We start from the raw sequence: 14880 nt of genomic DNA on the forward strand, positions 1-14880 counted from the left end.
AAAGGTTTAACATCTGCTACAGGCACTCTAATAACCAAATTAACTGAGAAGGAGAAACAGATGACAAATCAAAGCCCACACCCTCCAAGATGGAGGCTGTTAAGTCCTCTATGCTCCCAGAGTTCCTTTGGGCCAATTTGCACCACAGGCCACAGCTGGCTGCAAATTCAGTGAAGGCCTCAACCTGCTCATGCTCTCCTCTGCATACGTTTGCTTCTTTAGGGTATATTTTAAAACTGCTAGAATGGATGTGGAACGGAAAATGGAAGGCTTTTTTTAATTATTTTTTTTTAATTTTTAGGGGTGGAAACAGGTTTGATGTTAGAAAGGAGGTAGGGAGTTTTTCTGTACCTCAGCCTCTGCGCAAATCTGCTGTTCATCTATCCTGCTGCTGGGTGTCCTGAAGTTATTAATGTTGAACTTCGGGAGATTTCAGTAATGGAAATGGAGATGAGGCTTCTTAATTTTTTTTTCTTTTTTTTTTCTTTTTTCTTTTTCTTTTTTTTTTTTTGTGGAGGTTTGCTTAGCCCTGCAGCTTGCGAAGTTAAAGCTGCGGCCTCTAATGGCCTCAAACAGTGGGCCTTCCTCCAACCTGCCAGGTCTGAGAAGATACAGTAAATATTTACTTCTCTACTGTTTGTTTTCCTCCTTTTATTTTTCCTTTCCTATACAGGAGGTGGAGGCTAGGTTACATTTTTGTCCTCTTGGATAGATGGGCACTGTGTCGTTTAACTTCAACAACCTTTACTGCTTTCTCTTTCCTGAGTGCTACAAAGGAGAGAGGATGTTCGGAAAGACCTTATCCTACAGAAACATGTTTGTGGCTGATGGAGGGGGGCAGGCTGCAAGCACATCTGTAGGGATTTATGGTGATCGGTTTTTCAAGCATTAGGAAAGCCTGAGAGCACATTATTTTTAAATGAGTTATATATTTAGCTCTATGCCCGCCATTCTTTCAGTTCTAATTTTAGAGGGCAGGGGACAACTCTGGCACTATTGTAGCCTTGTCTAAATTTAATATAGTTGAGCAGCTGATGATTATCAGAGAGATTGCCTTTTTGCTCCTTCAGGAATTTTTCACTTAGGAAAAAAGTCACTGCAATACTCTGCTTGGGGTATTGTACTAGCTGTTGTAGTATACAAGAAAGAGAAGTGTGCTCTGAAATAGCCTTTTTAGCTCTATCTCTTAATCCAGTGAAGTTTTTCAGATACAGGACAGGAAAAGAGTGATGGGCATGAACAATATCTTTCTGTTGAAAGAGTAATAACTTAATGATGGCACATGGCATACATCATCATGCTGGTGCTGTCCCATCTCCACGGCAGCACTGAGGATCTTTCAGTCCATGAGGACCCTTGCAGAAGGTGTGAGAAGTGTTGTTCCTCCCTGCTCCTCTGATGCCAAGGCACTGTTGTGTCACCAAGAGCCAGGGTTTGAAGATCAAAAGATGAACCATTCTGTCTGTTTCCTGCAAGGTAAATCCCCAAACCAGACCCCAGGTTACAGCAAAGGGTAAGTGTGACTTTTAACTCTTGCATGGTTGACAACAGTCTAGACCTCAATGTGTTGCTTTTTTATTAAGGCTGTAGTGAGTGATGTGGTCTTGAGTAGTGTCTTTCTGAATCTGTCAGATGGTATTTGCCACTTATATTTTATTGGAAACACAGGAACTTGTGGTGCAAGGTTGATTTTTTAAGTGTTTGTAAGTGATTAGAGGCAACATATACAAGCATTTCAGTATTAGAAGCAAACTTAATCTGCATAATGCTAGGTGGTGTAAAAGACATTCTAGACAAGGAGTGCTTAATGAATAACTGTACAAAGAGGCCTTCTAACTCCCTATGTATATTAAGCTTTATACTTTCTTTCTGGAATATATTAATAGCTTCAAGAAGCCTTATTGATGCTGGCAAGTAAGCTTAAGCAGCCCTCTGAAGTTCCTGACATTTTGTGTACAGCATTAGACTTTTGCATATGTTTCCCCCCACACACACACTTGAGTGTTTTTAGGTTAGGGTGACTGCAGGTCTCTGAGAAAGCAAGATTGATAAAGCAAAGCAATTGGTGTTATTTCCTATGCATGAAATTGATTAAATGCTTCACTAAATGGCTTATAAATTTGGCTCTCATATTTCTGTCACCCACTGCAAAGATTACAGAAACTCGTCTATAACCATGTTGTATACAATACCAAATTACAAAAGGTTGTAAAAACTAATGTTTTGTTTAAAGTTTTGAGCAGGACCATATGCCTTCAGTGACCTTGAGTAAGCTATTTTAATTCAAAACATTTCAAAGAGTAGAAGTGAAAGAAAAAATAATCTGCATAACAAAACTAAACTAACACAATTTAATACTTTTTATTTTTGCTGGAAAAATATGTAGAATTCCCTTCTACTAGAATTTTATAATTTTATAGGTGCTAAGTATATGTGGAATGAAACCAAAGAAGCTCAAGTTTCCCTAGGCTGAACTGATTGGGTTTTCTTTATATACTCTGTTATCAAATCTATCTGGGAAGGTATATAGTCTCCTTCAATCCTGAACTCACAAGTAGGATGCACTGGTGGTTTTGACCTCACCAAACCCTTTGTAGGTAACGCTTTATTAGTTTCTATATTAGTGTGATTTTTTTCCTTTCCTCCCAAAAGGTGAGTGAAAAACTGAGGCATGTATGCTGAGGATCTCAAGATCCCAAAAGCAGGTGGGAGCACAGCTTATCCCTGTACTTGCTAAATTCCTTTTCTCTTGGTGTCCTGAAACAGACAAAGAACCTTCCACAGGGTAGACATTGAGGTATAGCTGTAGAAGCACAGCTGTACAGCTGCTACAGAACATGATGCTATGTGGATTTCCTGACTACCTTACCCTCGTATGGTGTCCTGCACATACTTAGCAGCTGCAGCTACACCCAGAGTTATGCTCTTGGTCCACAGTAGAGCAAACTCTGGGACATTGGAGACTTCTGTTATTCTAAAGTCTTTTGGGGATTTGTGCCGTAGCTGCCCTGGTATAAAAGTCTGACCTAGAAACTTCAGCTTACCTAAACCTGTGTAATTGTAGGAGAGGATGTTAACTACAAAGTCAGATATTAAACATACCTAGTTATAGGTAGAGACCAGAAAAGGCAAAGTTGCTATTTTGAATCCAGTAAATACTGCTCTTCCAATAATTGCAAATCTCACCAGAGCCTTTTTACATGCAGCTCCATTTTATAGATGGGAAAGCTAAGGTTCATCAAGCTGACAGGCTTTGCCCAGTTTGCTGAGCCTGAGACTCGGCTCTCTCTCTTCTGCTACCTAGAGTTTTGAGAACTTCAACAAGGTCTCCTTAGTTATGGAAATAAAAGATCTGAAGAGATTAAATGTAAATACTTGATGTGAAGCTCATAGCAAGCTAGAGTGATTTGGCATGAAATGCAAACGTAAGCATGAGAAAATAATCCATGTTTTAACTATAAATGCCTGCTTTCTACAGGAAAAGCTACGTTCTCCTGTAACATTTACAAGCCTTCGTGTCCCCAGAAAGGATTAACATTTGGCATCGAAGTACTGATCTGGCAAAGAGTTGCCAGTAATGTAATCTCTTTTACAACAAATGACATGCTTAAAGTCTTGACGGACTTGACCTCTGCCCATTGTTAATCCCTCACTTTTTTGCCCATTCAGATGTACACCTTTAAAGAGATGGCACCATAGCAAATAGTTAAGCTTTAGCTGAAGGTGAAACAGGAGCTGCCCAGAGAAGCAGGGAGTGAAGGGAAACTTGAGTGTATCCTACTGACCAGACATGTGCTGGGATTTTGACCCTGTCATGGGTAAAGAGGTGCTTGCTCAGTTGCACATATGCAGAGACTTTTCCTCCCAAGACAGGAGAGCACACCTCTTGGTGAGAGTGGCTGTAAGTTGTTTGCTTGGTTTACAGGAATACGGAAGAGGATTAACTTTAATCAGACTCTTTATGCTTGCAACCTGAACAGTCTTTGGTCCCGAAGGGCAGAATTTAACTGTTAAGTTAGATGAAGCTCACGTGTGGAAAAATGATGCATGAAGAGACTTTATATTCTACTGAATCAGTTTCTAAACTCCCTATTCACATGTTTGGTTGAAAAACCAAAGTGATAGATTTACACTATGCTCAGAGAAAATAACAGTCAATCCAAAAAGATTCCAGCTGTCTTTTCTGCCATTTGTATGACAACGAGCCCTGGGACACATGCCAGCTTCCCAGATATTGCTGCTCTGCAGTCTAGTTATTCTAACTTCTGGCAACTGGTTATTTGACCTTTTGGTGGCTTGTCATTTTAATATCACTTTCTCTATGTGGATAATCTAGCGGGAATCCCTCCTTTATAATGCAACAGTCTATACATGGTAATTAGCCAGAACAGTGAAGTATTGTTCTGTTAAGTCCAGTGTTGAGCCACAGCTGAGGAGCACTTATTGTGGTTGGAAAGCACAAAAATATGGTTTAGTCTCCTGTTTGTGAATTAGTGGTCCCCAGGCGCTGGCAGAGAAGTCTAATCTTTTCTATGCCATGTGTTATGTACCAGTTCTTGGATTCCTCTCTAAAGCCACGTGATAGCAATCTCCTCCCAGATGACTGCAGCCCTGGCTCTGAAGGAGACGCAGAGTGAAGATCAGCTGAGTAGCATCAGCCCTCAAAACTTTTGCTTCTTTATGGGTGACAAGTTACACCATTTTTGTGTAAGAAACCAGCCAGGTGTAAAAACTTACCTGTATTTTTCTGTCCCATTACCAGTGATTACAAAGTGACATAAAAGCCAGTGGTGTGCTCTGAATCCCATAGAGATCCTTCCATGAGTGGCCTGCGCTGTTGGATGAGAGTTTCTTTTCGTTAGCTTCCAAGTCAGCATTAAAGAATCTCAGAAGATCCTAATATCTCTAGACAGTCTAATATTTTGATACTCTACTCAGTGAAAAAGCATGCAAACGATCCAAACAAAAGTGCCCATATATCTTTAAGGCTATATTCCATTGTAAATGCTAGGTCCACAATGAGCAGTCAGAGAGCAGAAAAGGATCTTAGGGAATGGTGTATTCAGTCTGACATGGACTTAAGTAGATTTCAGAGCAATCCATTATGCATCAAGTGTTTAATCGACATAATTAATATTTTTAAGGAGAACCATTTACATTGTATGTTCTATACGCATTATTTACAATTTCAACAGTAACAGTTAATGCTCTGTGACAAACTATATTGTTTCCAGCTTGTTATCCATTCATAACAAGGTCAATCTATTACCATTATTTTTGTGAATGTAGCTGTTACCTTGAGGCAAAAAGTTAATTGTAAATTACGGAGGTGGGATTGAGTTTTTTCAACTGTACTCACTGTAATGTATGATAATGGTGCTATTTTATGAAACATTTACATTTAAAAGCATTTTGTTATTCATATCAGACATACTGGACAAATTCAGTTCCAAACTTTTCAAGAACTTAATGGGAAGAACCATTTGAGAGGATGCAGCTGAGCATTTCATAACTGTTGCAGTTAAAACCAGATGTGGTCTCATCTATTTTTCCCCTCTGTCTGGGACTGATTCCTCTGCCATTACCGTCCAACACAGCTCTGAGAGATGCTTAGTGCTCAGAAGCTGGAGTAGATTGTAATTTAGAGCAACACTTCAGCTCTTAATATCACTAGAGCAATCTGTAAGAGATGTCTGAAGATTTTATTCATCCTCTAATATATGCAAAATACACAGTGTTTTGGGTTTCTACTGTTGCCTGATTCCATAGGAGACAACATTATTGTATATTTATTCCCTGACTTGTTTGTTCTCACCTGAGCAGAAGTCGAAATGCATGTGGCACTGCTGCTTCTCCAGCTCTGTTTCCTAGTTCTCAGTAAGAGCTGTCATTCGTAATGTTATATAGCAAAGGAGAACCATCTTAAAATCTTCCCTGCATGCTTCTAATGTTTCATCTGAAGGCAAAGCCCATGAGCTTTCTATTGGATTGTATACTTGTCTATCTTAATGGAGAGATGGCACCAGTTAGTCCAATGCTTCTGCTGAGCCCCAGATGTGGCAGTGCTGTCCTCCTCTTTGGACTCCAAGTCAGTTGTATTCTGTGTTTGTGCTTTGAATGAGATGACTGACTTAACCACATGTCATTCTGGTTTCAATTATAAAACTGACACTGAATTTTCACAATCACTTCCAGAGTTATAGAAGATAAACTTGTAAACACTGAATCTTTTTTGCTTTCTAAAGAGAGCAAGAAGATGACACTGGACAAATGCAGAAATGTATTTCTGGTAGTGCAGGAATAAAAGGAATACCTTAAGAGTTTTACCTTCCTTCTTGTATTGTGGAATAAGCAAGTGAAGCATGTTGGGATATTTGTGTAAATGATCCCATAAAAATGTGTTCTAACTTCTAACAGTGATGAAGTTTGTGGTATGCTAGTGGTGCTTGGGTGAAAAGAAATTGATTTCCTCTGAAATTTTATGGGGAACAATTTAAATTATCTGTTGTTCAAGCATCCAAATGCTCACTTGAAAAATCTATTCCTTTCTTTGAGTCTAATGAAAAATAAATTTGTCAAGCTTATGTCTTCTATCTGAAAGACTTAATTTGCTAAATCAGACCAGTTGTTTGCTGTTGTTTTTCTTATCACGCAATCTAAACTTGAAGGCATTGTCAAGAAATAGCATATCTAGCTTGGGAAGGGTTAAGCACCATTATTTCTGTGGTCTCCATCACTAGTAGCATGTTCAAAGTGCACAAAGCTCAAGACATGTGCATTCTTCGTCCAATAACTTGTCCAGTAATTGGTATATTGATTGCTAATGTCATCATGTTTTAGTATATATAAACCCTCTCACTCTATCATACAGCCGCCAACAATCCAAGAAGTCATTGTTTATTCATTGTAACTCCCAAACTGGCCGTGTCAGATTCTGCTTGAGGCCTTGCTGATAAAAATCAGCAGATGATTGGGCACACACATTCTTAACATGGCTGACCCATGACATCTTAGGGCCAGCAGGGAGCCTGTCATTATGTGTACAATACTCCTCTTTCTTTCCCCTTATCTATTCCCAGATGACTTTGAGATTTTTATTAACTCATTAATGACTGAAGATGTCATTAAAGAAAGTGGAAGGATAAGAGGACAACAGTGGAGAAGGACGTTTTGTTTGTTTGTTTCAAAGTGGAAAGCAGAGAGCCATTGGCTCCAGATAAGGAGAGACGGAGCTTGAAGTCAAAACTGAAATAGAACTAGGGAAAAGATTGTTCATTTATTAGGATGCCTAAAGCTAAGCCTTGGAGGGGGAACAGTGGGGAAAAAACTACTAGGCCACTTTTGAAATACAATTAAGAAGGGAGGGAGGGATTTCTCCAGGAAAAGAAACAGCCAAAAAAAGACTGCTCAGGTTTATGCAGTACAACTGGTAGTCTTTGCAGGCACAGTGGGACGTGTTCCTGGCACTGTCTAGGTGTTCAAATTGCTGAAACAAAACTCATTCCAAGTATGTATTTTATGAAATGCATTTAAAGTATGCTATTTTATACAGGGAAATAGTAGCTACCTTTTTTCAGGATTTTTTTGTAAATGCATCAATTGAACAGATACTGAACACCATTATACAGTAATCACACCTGTAGTTCTTTTCCATTTTTCTTGTAGCCTAAGAATTCTATCTGTAAATGCAGCAAACTGCTGGATGTAAGTTTGCATATGTCTGTGAGTAGGATTTGATTGCATTAAAATGTACATTTGGTGCAGTACTTCCCAGTGAGTTTGCTCACAGCCAGCTTCTGGTTCTAAGGCAGTCATTAAGCTTCCCTTGAATTCTGGATAAACAATTAGTCCCAGGCTATGTGCTTATCTTCTAAAATATTGCCTATTTTTTTAATTTCTCTTCAAAAGATCTCATTTGATATTTTTATTGGGATCTGGATTTGTGTGACAGAGGCTTTTTTCCACCCGAAATTTGGGTGTTTCCTATAATCTGAGGCCTGTTGGTTTAGAACCAAGGACTTAATATTTTGAGGATTGGAATTTTATTTTAATTATTGCCATTTGTAGATTGACTGAGGAACAGTAAATGCTTTTCTGTCTCAGGCAGCTGCCCTCCATATGGCTCCTGATCTCAACCTAGAAACCTACAGTGTGATTGTAGTGGCACCAGGCCTTACAGTGACATAGATCTAGATGTCATCTGCATTGGCTGGCCTTTAATAATCTTTGTTTCAGTTCTGTCTTTTTGATGAGTGGGAGAAAGATGAGCATGTTTCCCTGAAGGATCCCTAGCAATTGGTGTAACGTAACAGGAAAATCTCACTGTGTGGGACTACAAATCACTAAGTCCAACTAAAATGGTCATCTGCTTATTGCATCTTATAAGCTGCAGATAGTGGCTCTGCCATTGGGTGTGTCAGTCTGACCTTATAGGTGAGCAAAAAAACAGAAAGGATGGCATGAAATATCAGCATATGCTGCCTAAATCAGCTACGTCCAACTTAAATCAGCGTGCCACATACCTCATACACCTTGTTGCAAGGAAGCTTTCCTTCCCCCTCATGTTGTGGCATGCAGGCTGTCTCCCATTGTGTACTGAAGAGAGAGCCTGTGATGAATCTCTGGGTAATGGACTGTTGCTTTGACAAACTGCTCCTCTAGTGAAACGCATGCCTGTCTTGGTGGCGATAATAGCCAAGTGCGGATTTTGTGGAAGAAATAGAGGCTTTGAGGGTTACAGCACCAGGCTCCAGGTCTATAAATTGCTGGACTGGGATGTTCGATGCCTTTTAATATTTTCAACCATCCAGTAGAGTAATGAAAGAACTGTAGGACTATCCTGATGTGAGGCCTCGGGAGAGTTGTTTTCGGAGATCATGGGAGCTCACAACTTGTTTAAGAACATGAAGTCCTATCCAAGTAATAGCTGGAAATAAGTTGCTTGATTTTTCTGTCCCCAAAGACAAATTCTTGTAATAGCAAAAGTGTAAAATCCAACAAAGAGAGGCTTGATACTTTCAGATACTTCAGCCATTTCGTACTGGAAAAAAGGCATACTGACAGTGAAACTATTTGGGGTAAATAATGAGGACAGACTTCCCAGAAATAAACTGGCATGGATTTGGCCATGAGATGTCAGATTTGTAACTTGGGAAATGAAAGCTTCTATATGCTGGAGTGCAGGCCCTACCCCAGCATGGCAATTCAGCCTCCAGAGCTGCAGGGAATTCTTTATAAGCAGTGGTATATTAAATTTGGAGTTGGGTAGGGCAAAGGGACAGCAGTAAAACGGACAACGTGCAGTGACCAAAAATGAGCTCAAGCCACATGCACTAATTACTTATTGGTAATTTTGATTTCCTATGGAGTTGGTTATTACCTCTTGCTCCTGGAAAGTAAATGCTTTTTCTGTCACTTCAGTTTTGCATCTCATGGTTGTTTGGTTTTTTTTCTTGTTTAATAGGAGTTAGGCAGAATGCAGTTTTTGTCTATTTACCTGGTTCAGTACCTTTATTGATGTAGAGGCAAGGGGTGAATTTTTACACTGTGCACATTGCTGGCATGGGCTGAGGAAGAGCACTTTTAGACAGGCCTAGGTCAACAAAACAGATTCATCCATCACAACTGCCAGAATGGAAAGATACTTGTCTTGATGCTCGGTCAATCTAAGACCTTTCTGCTGAGTCAACTGACAAGATTGCAGATATTTGTGACAACGAGGATGCTTATCCCCTGGTAAGTGGACTGAAGACCACCTACGTGTTTAGCAGTGGGTCTCCAGCTGAGGAAGCCTTAAGTTGCTCTGGCTTACCAATGCACTGCTGTTTGCAGTCATCTTCTCTTATAAGTTGGGCATCATTACCAAAAACTAAACTAGAATAAGAAAAAATAACAAAAGGAATTCTGAGGTGATAATGGAGGAAGGTGTGAGAGCCAGTAGAAAGTACAGTAAAGAACCCCATGACAAGTCATGATAAATGGGTCGTTATAAAATTCATGTTTAGGCTGCACCAGGCTGGGGATAATGCCATTTGTCATGGCAACACTGGGGCACTAATGAGCCCTCATTGCATATTCATGGCTGTGGTGCCTCTCTGCCTCCCTCCCACCCCGACCCAATGCCTGGTAAATATCTCCACCTCAAGCTGAAACTCGACTTAGGCTGCTTTTTTTTATTTGTTATGTTGCAGCAATTACACTGTAAAAGTGCTGCACAAGATTGATTGCTCTGATCTGTAGTTCAATTGTAAATTAGAATACACATCCCCCTGGGGACACACGGCCCCTATTTGTGATTAAGAAAAAAGCCCCATAATAGACTAATAGCTAAAGTTCTCTCTTTTACTTTCAGGCAATTAGCTTGATGAAATGGCCTCTTTTTGTGTACCCTGGAAGTGTAAACCGATATCATAATGAAGTATATGATGTTTATTCTATTATTTTCACCTTGCCATGTATGCAGGAATGCATAAATAATGGCTGCTTTGTCTAGTACATTTACTGATTCAGAAGTAAACTATGTCTTAAAGATGCAGTGTAAGATCCTGCAGCCTTACATAAACCAAACACCTTGACCAGTCCCTACGAATACTGAGGTTCTGCCTGAAGAAGTTGGAGACAGTTTTTAGTCAGGTGATTACATGCTGTCCACAGGACACTTTCGTTTGTAAAGAGCCTTAATTGGAAAGTCCTTTTAATAACCTTGTGAGTAAAAAATCAGGTGTCTCCATTCTACTGAAAAGGAAACTAATGGGGAGATGCTGAACAGGTTACACAAGCCCACACAGGGCCCCTTCAGTCAGCCAGTGCTTAAGGGATCCTAGAGAACTCCACTGTCACAGTTGCCTTCATTCTATGTGACATAGTTGAAAGAGCTTTAACCACCTGAATCTGAGGTGGATGTGGTCATACCTGTATTCAATATCGTGTTGGATGCTGGTGTTCCCAAGACTTTCTGAGCTGTCAGTCTGGGAAAATGAGCCCTGTTGTGCAACGGCCTTATAGCACAGTGATGATGTTCATGCAGTTAAACTTCAGATATTTATCTGGGAAGAGAACTGCCATATGCTGACGGTTCTGTGCATACCTGCTTTGTGACAAGAGGTGAGTCCTTTTGTGTGAAATTAAACTAGGTGATGCAGTCTGGGATCTCTAGCAGCTAGTTAATGGACATCCAGCTCACAGGAACGCAACAGAGCACAACCAAACCTCTGGCCTGTGGTGTGACCTGGAGCAGGCCCCTGCTCTTTGGAGCACAGTGTGAATGTGCCTTTATTTACCTATTTGCTAAGTGAGGTGTAGTCCCAAAATTGTTATCCAAGGATATGGGAGAAGATCAAATAGTATGGCTGGGAGGTCGTGTGAAATAATCTGAGAATCCTGCATGAAGAAATACCCTAATTTGTGTTTAATGTGTGTATTACGTTACATATAGATCATCTACAATAGAAATACTTTCACTGAGTGTGTGAAAGAGGCTCTGTAGGGGAACGTAACAGTTCGGAAATGTTTTGTTAAGAAATGCTACTGATGCAAACCTTTAAAAGGTAACACTGTGCATGGCTACAGTACCGTATTCTGTTTAAACTTGTTCATCATTGTCTTCTTGCATGACAGCCCTGGCATTTAAAATATGTTAGGGGTGACACAATACTTTCACCTGGTGCTGGGCATATATCACTGGAAGGATGTTCTCATAAACAAAGTGCTGCAGGCAATGATCTTATCGTTCTCGTCTTCCTTCTTCTCAGTTCAGTTCAATGACAAACACGTATTTCTTTGCTCCCTTTTCTGGTCTGGAGCAGCAGGTGATGTTGCAGATCAGGAATGACAAGCACTGGTGGTGGCGGCCTGATGGGGACAAGCAGTAGATGGGCAGTGAGCATGCAATGTTTTGTAATGCTTGAATTGGTGCATTGATTCTACATCATGCTACAATTTTATAGCATGAGCAAAAGTTTACTCATGTGCATGTCTGCACATGCATGACTTTTTGAGAAAGACATAAGCAAATTAGAGCGTTCGTGTGTAATTAGTTCACCATTAGTATAGTTCAGCCAAGGCGATAGGCAGGCAGTAAACTCAGAGATAGCTCAGAGATAAAAAGGACTGAAGGTGCTCTGGAGAGAGCTGGAGGTGGTAGTTCAGAGCAGAAATTCCTGACAAATTGAGCAGACACCTTGGGATGTTCCTGCCCCACACCATTATCATGGCTATGCACACCATCCCTGTGTTGTTGTTATCCCTCTGCCCCAAGCCTAACCCCTCCTGGCATCTAGGGCTCTTTCACCTTGGGTAGCCCATTTCTAAATTACTTAGGAGTTAATCATCATTTTGTTTAAACATGTTAGTCTGTGAACTAAAACTGGCTGAAATTCCCTGCTCATACTTCCTGTCCTGCTTGTGACAGTGTAAGAAAAATGATGCCCTGTCCTTGGAGGCACTCAGGGTCAAGCTGGACTGGGCACAGGGCACCCTGATCAAGTTGCAGATGTCCCTGTTCACTGCAGGGAAGTTGGACTAGATGACCTTTATGGGTCCTTTCCAAATCAAAGAATTCTAGGATTCTATTCTATATTGGAAAAAAAAGACTATCACATGTGTGGAGGCTGGAATACCTCCAGGTATTTACCTACAGAGGACAGTGCCTAATAAAAAGTTATCACTTACCATGTGTAAGCATCACACTTGGAAAGAAACTCAAACCCTGAGTTCCAGTATATGTGACTTCTGTGAAAATGCATTTCACTAAATGCACTAATGAGCTAGTGGAGAAATACTTTGTCCTATAAAGATTTCATTTTTCCAACTAATTCTGACTAACCAATATGTTTAAAAAGAAAGGAATAAGCACCAAACCATTTGCTTCAGTAATCTTAATTTTTTTTTTCTTTCACACAGAAATTAAAATTTTAAACCAAAGCATATTTCAAAGCTAATGATAATTTAGAAGAGTATTTATTGAGACACTTCATATTATTTTGGAATGTCTTTATCTTCTGTTTAGTTGGAAGCCTCTCAAAAACAGATTTGTTCTCTCCAACCCTTTTTGCCTGTTTAGCATTATCCGATACAACGTTTTCAAGGAAATCCCAGACACAGTCCACACATATCATCATTCAGTATCTCGCAGTGGTTTTGTTTGGATGGTTTCTGAGGAGGAAAAACGGAACTTTTCCCCCCCAGCACTGATCTGAATTGTTTCTGTTAATGTAAAAATGACTCAGGAAGCTTTGCACAGCTTGCCCACTTTCTTTGGCAGTGTGTAAGTTCCGTTGCACATCCTTCTATTAGAAATCCATCCTGTAAGTTGCACGAAACCAGGAAGGTTAATGGTATCAAAGGAGCTGTACTCACTGAATTCTAAAGCTTTTCTTAACATGATTATGTTTTTTGTGTTCTTTGGCAGAGAAACTGCATTGCATAACAATTATATATATATTTAATATAAGCCTCTTTTGCTCCTTGTACTAAAATGATGAGCAAACATCTTCCTCTTCAGAGTGTTCTTCACAGTGCTTGTCATTCTATAAACCTCTGCCACTTCCTTTCCTAGAATTCTAAATGTAGTTTTTTCTCATGTGGAAGCAGATGTGTAGTTACCCACAAGACAGATATCAAACAACTGTTGCTACTGAGACTGAAACTCTTCTAAAAATTAATTTAAAAATAATCCGAAATGTGCAAATATCCAATGATCAGGCAGATCAGTAAAACCTGCCCCGAGCAAAATCATGCAATTAGAATAATGCTTATAAGTGTTGGACTCTTAAAACTTTAATAGATCATTTTAATGGAAGGAGTTATTAAAATTTGTATTTGATTTGCATTATTACAACACTTAATGCACTATGCAAAGTTGAGTTCACGAGGGAAGTACAGCATAAACCAGATTCTCACTGCCTGAGTTGGAGGTTTTAAGGAAGACCGTGTTCTTCCTGAATCTTCCTCGGTATTATTGCTCTTCTGAATGGATAAAAACACCTTTTTTATCATAGAAATGTCTAGGCAAATTGCTTGAGATTGATATCAAGCTTCAGAAGAGTGATTTGGGGAATGAAAAAATTGTTCCCAGTGTTGTATTTCACATATGAGACATGGTGGTGTTCTGATCATAACTGCTAATCAAAGCACCTTCAGACGCAGAGTTTCTGTAGATGATTTAGGAAAAAAGTGTTCCATGTGTGGTAACAATTATAAAGAAATTCATAACTCTTTAGTAGGCATTCCTTGGTTTATTTGTTACAAGCAGACTTATTTCTGCATCTCTAGATGACTCTTTTCTGTTGGGCACTTACCCTTCTCAATGCGTTTATGAAATTACCCATTTCATTAGTGTGCCATCTTCAGCAAACTTGATGTATGAGCATCTTCCAGTAGAAGGCAGAGACTGGAGTCAACAGAATTTCCATAATTCACAAAGATTTTGGAATAATCCTGCAAGGGTTGTGTATATAAATATACAGATAAGCACAAATAAAAGCCATGTAAAACCATAACCTCAAAGTGGAGAAAGAAATGCAGCAAACTTGTTTTTTGTTTTTATTTCTATTTTTTTTTCTTTAGAATCCCCCATGAAGGGATGTGCTCCCCATGACCCTCATGCACATTGCCCAACTCAGTGGTTTAGTGTTTAGACTTGAGTCGGTTTAAACCAGTATAGAAGTGATCTGAATTTTTCAAAGCAGCTCACATGTTCAGAAATGGTGTCTGTGTTCAAAAACTATATTTTAGAAGAATAGTGCCAGTGAATTGGAATAAGGAGAGTAGTTACTTCTTTCTACAGGACACTGTTTCTATTTTTAATATATTTTCTACCTTCTGAGCTTACTATATGGTTTAAAATTCAATAATCAGGCTCTTAGTAGGTGTAAATCATCA

The 14880-nt window shown here is 39.6% G+C and overlaps 1 long non-coding RNA gene across 2 annotated transcripts in view; it reads right to left on the reverse strand.

Moving 5' to 3' along the window:
• Nucleotides 1–12939: 12939 nt before the first annotated feature.
• Nucleotides 12940–14880, reverse strand: part of LOC136047038 (uncharacterized) — a 32744-nt gene continuing 30803 nt past the window's right edge. The window contains exons 10-11 of one of the 2 annotated variants that reach the window (XR_010622047.1): nt 14298–14436; nt 12940–13302 (exon numbers count right to left, since the gene is read on the reverse strand). This is a non-coding gene — a long non-coding RNA (uncharacterized LOC136047038). Of the gene's footprint in view, nt 14437–14880 lie in introns of both variants that reach the window. The other variant, XR_010622045.1, reaches the window with a different exon arrangement.

Source organism: Cyrtonyx montezumae, unplaced genomic scaffold (genome assembly GCF_038088225.1).
Source record: "Cyrtonyx montezumae isolate F1298 unplaced genomic scaffold, pur_monq_1.0 scaffold_17, whole genome shotgun sequence".
Taxonomy (NCBI): domain Eukaryota; kingdom Metazoa; phylum Chordata; class Aves; order Galliformes; family Odontophoridae; genus Cyrtonyx; species Cyrtonyx montezumae.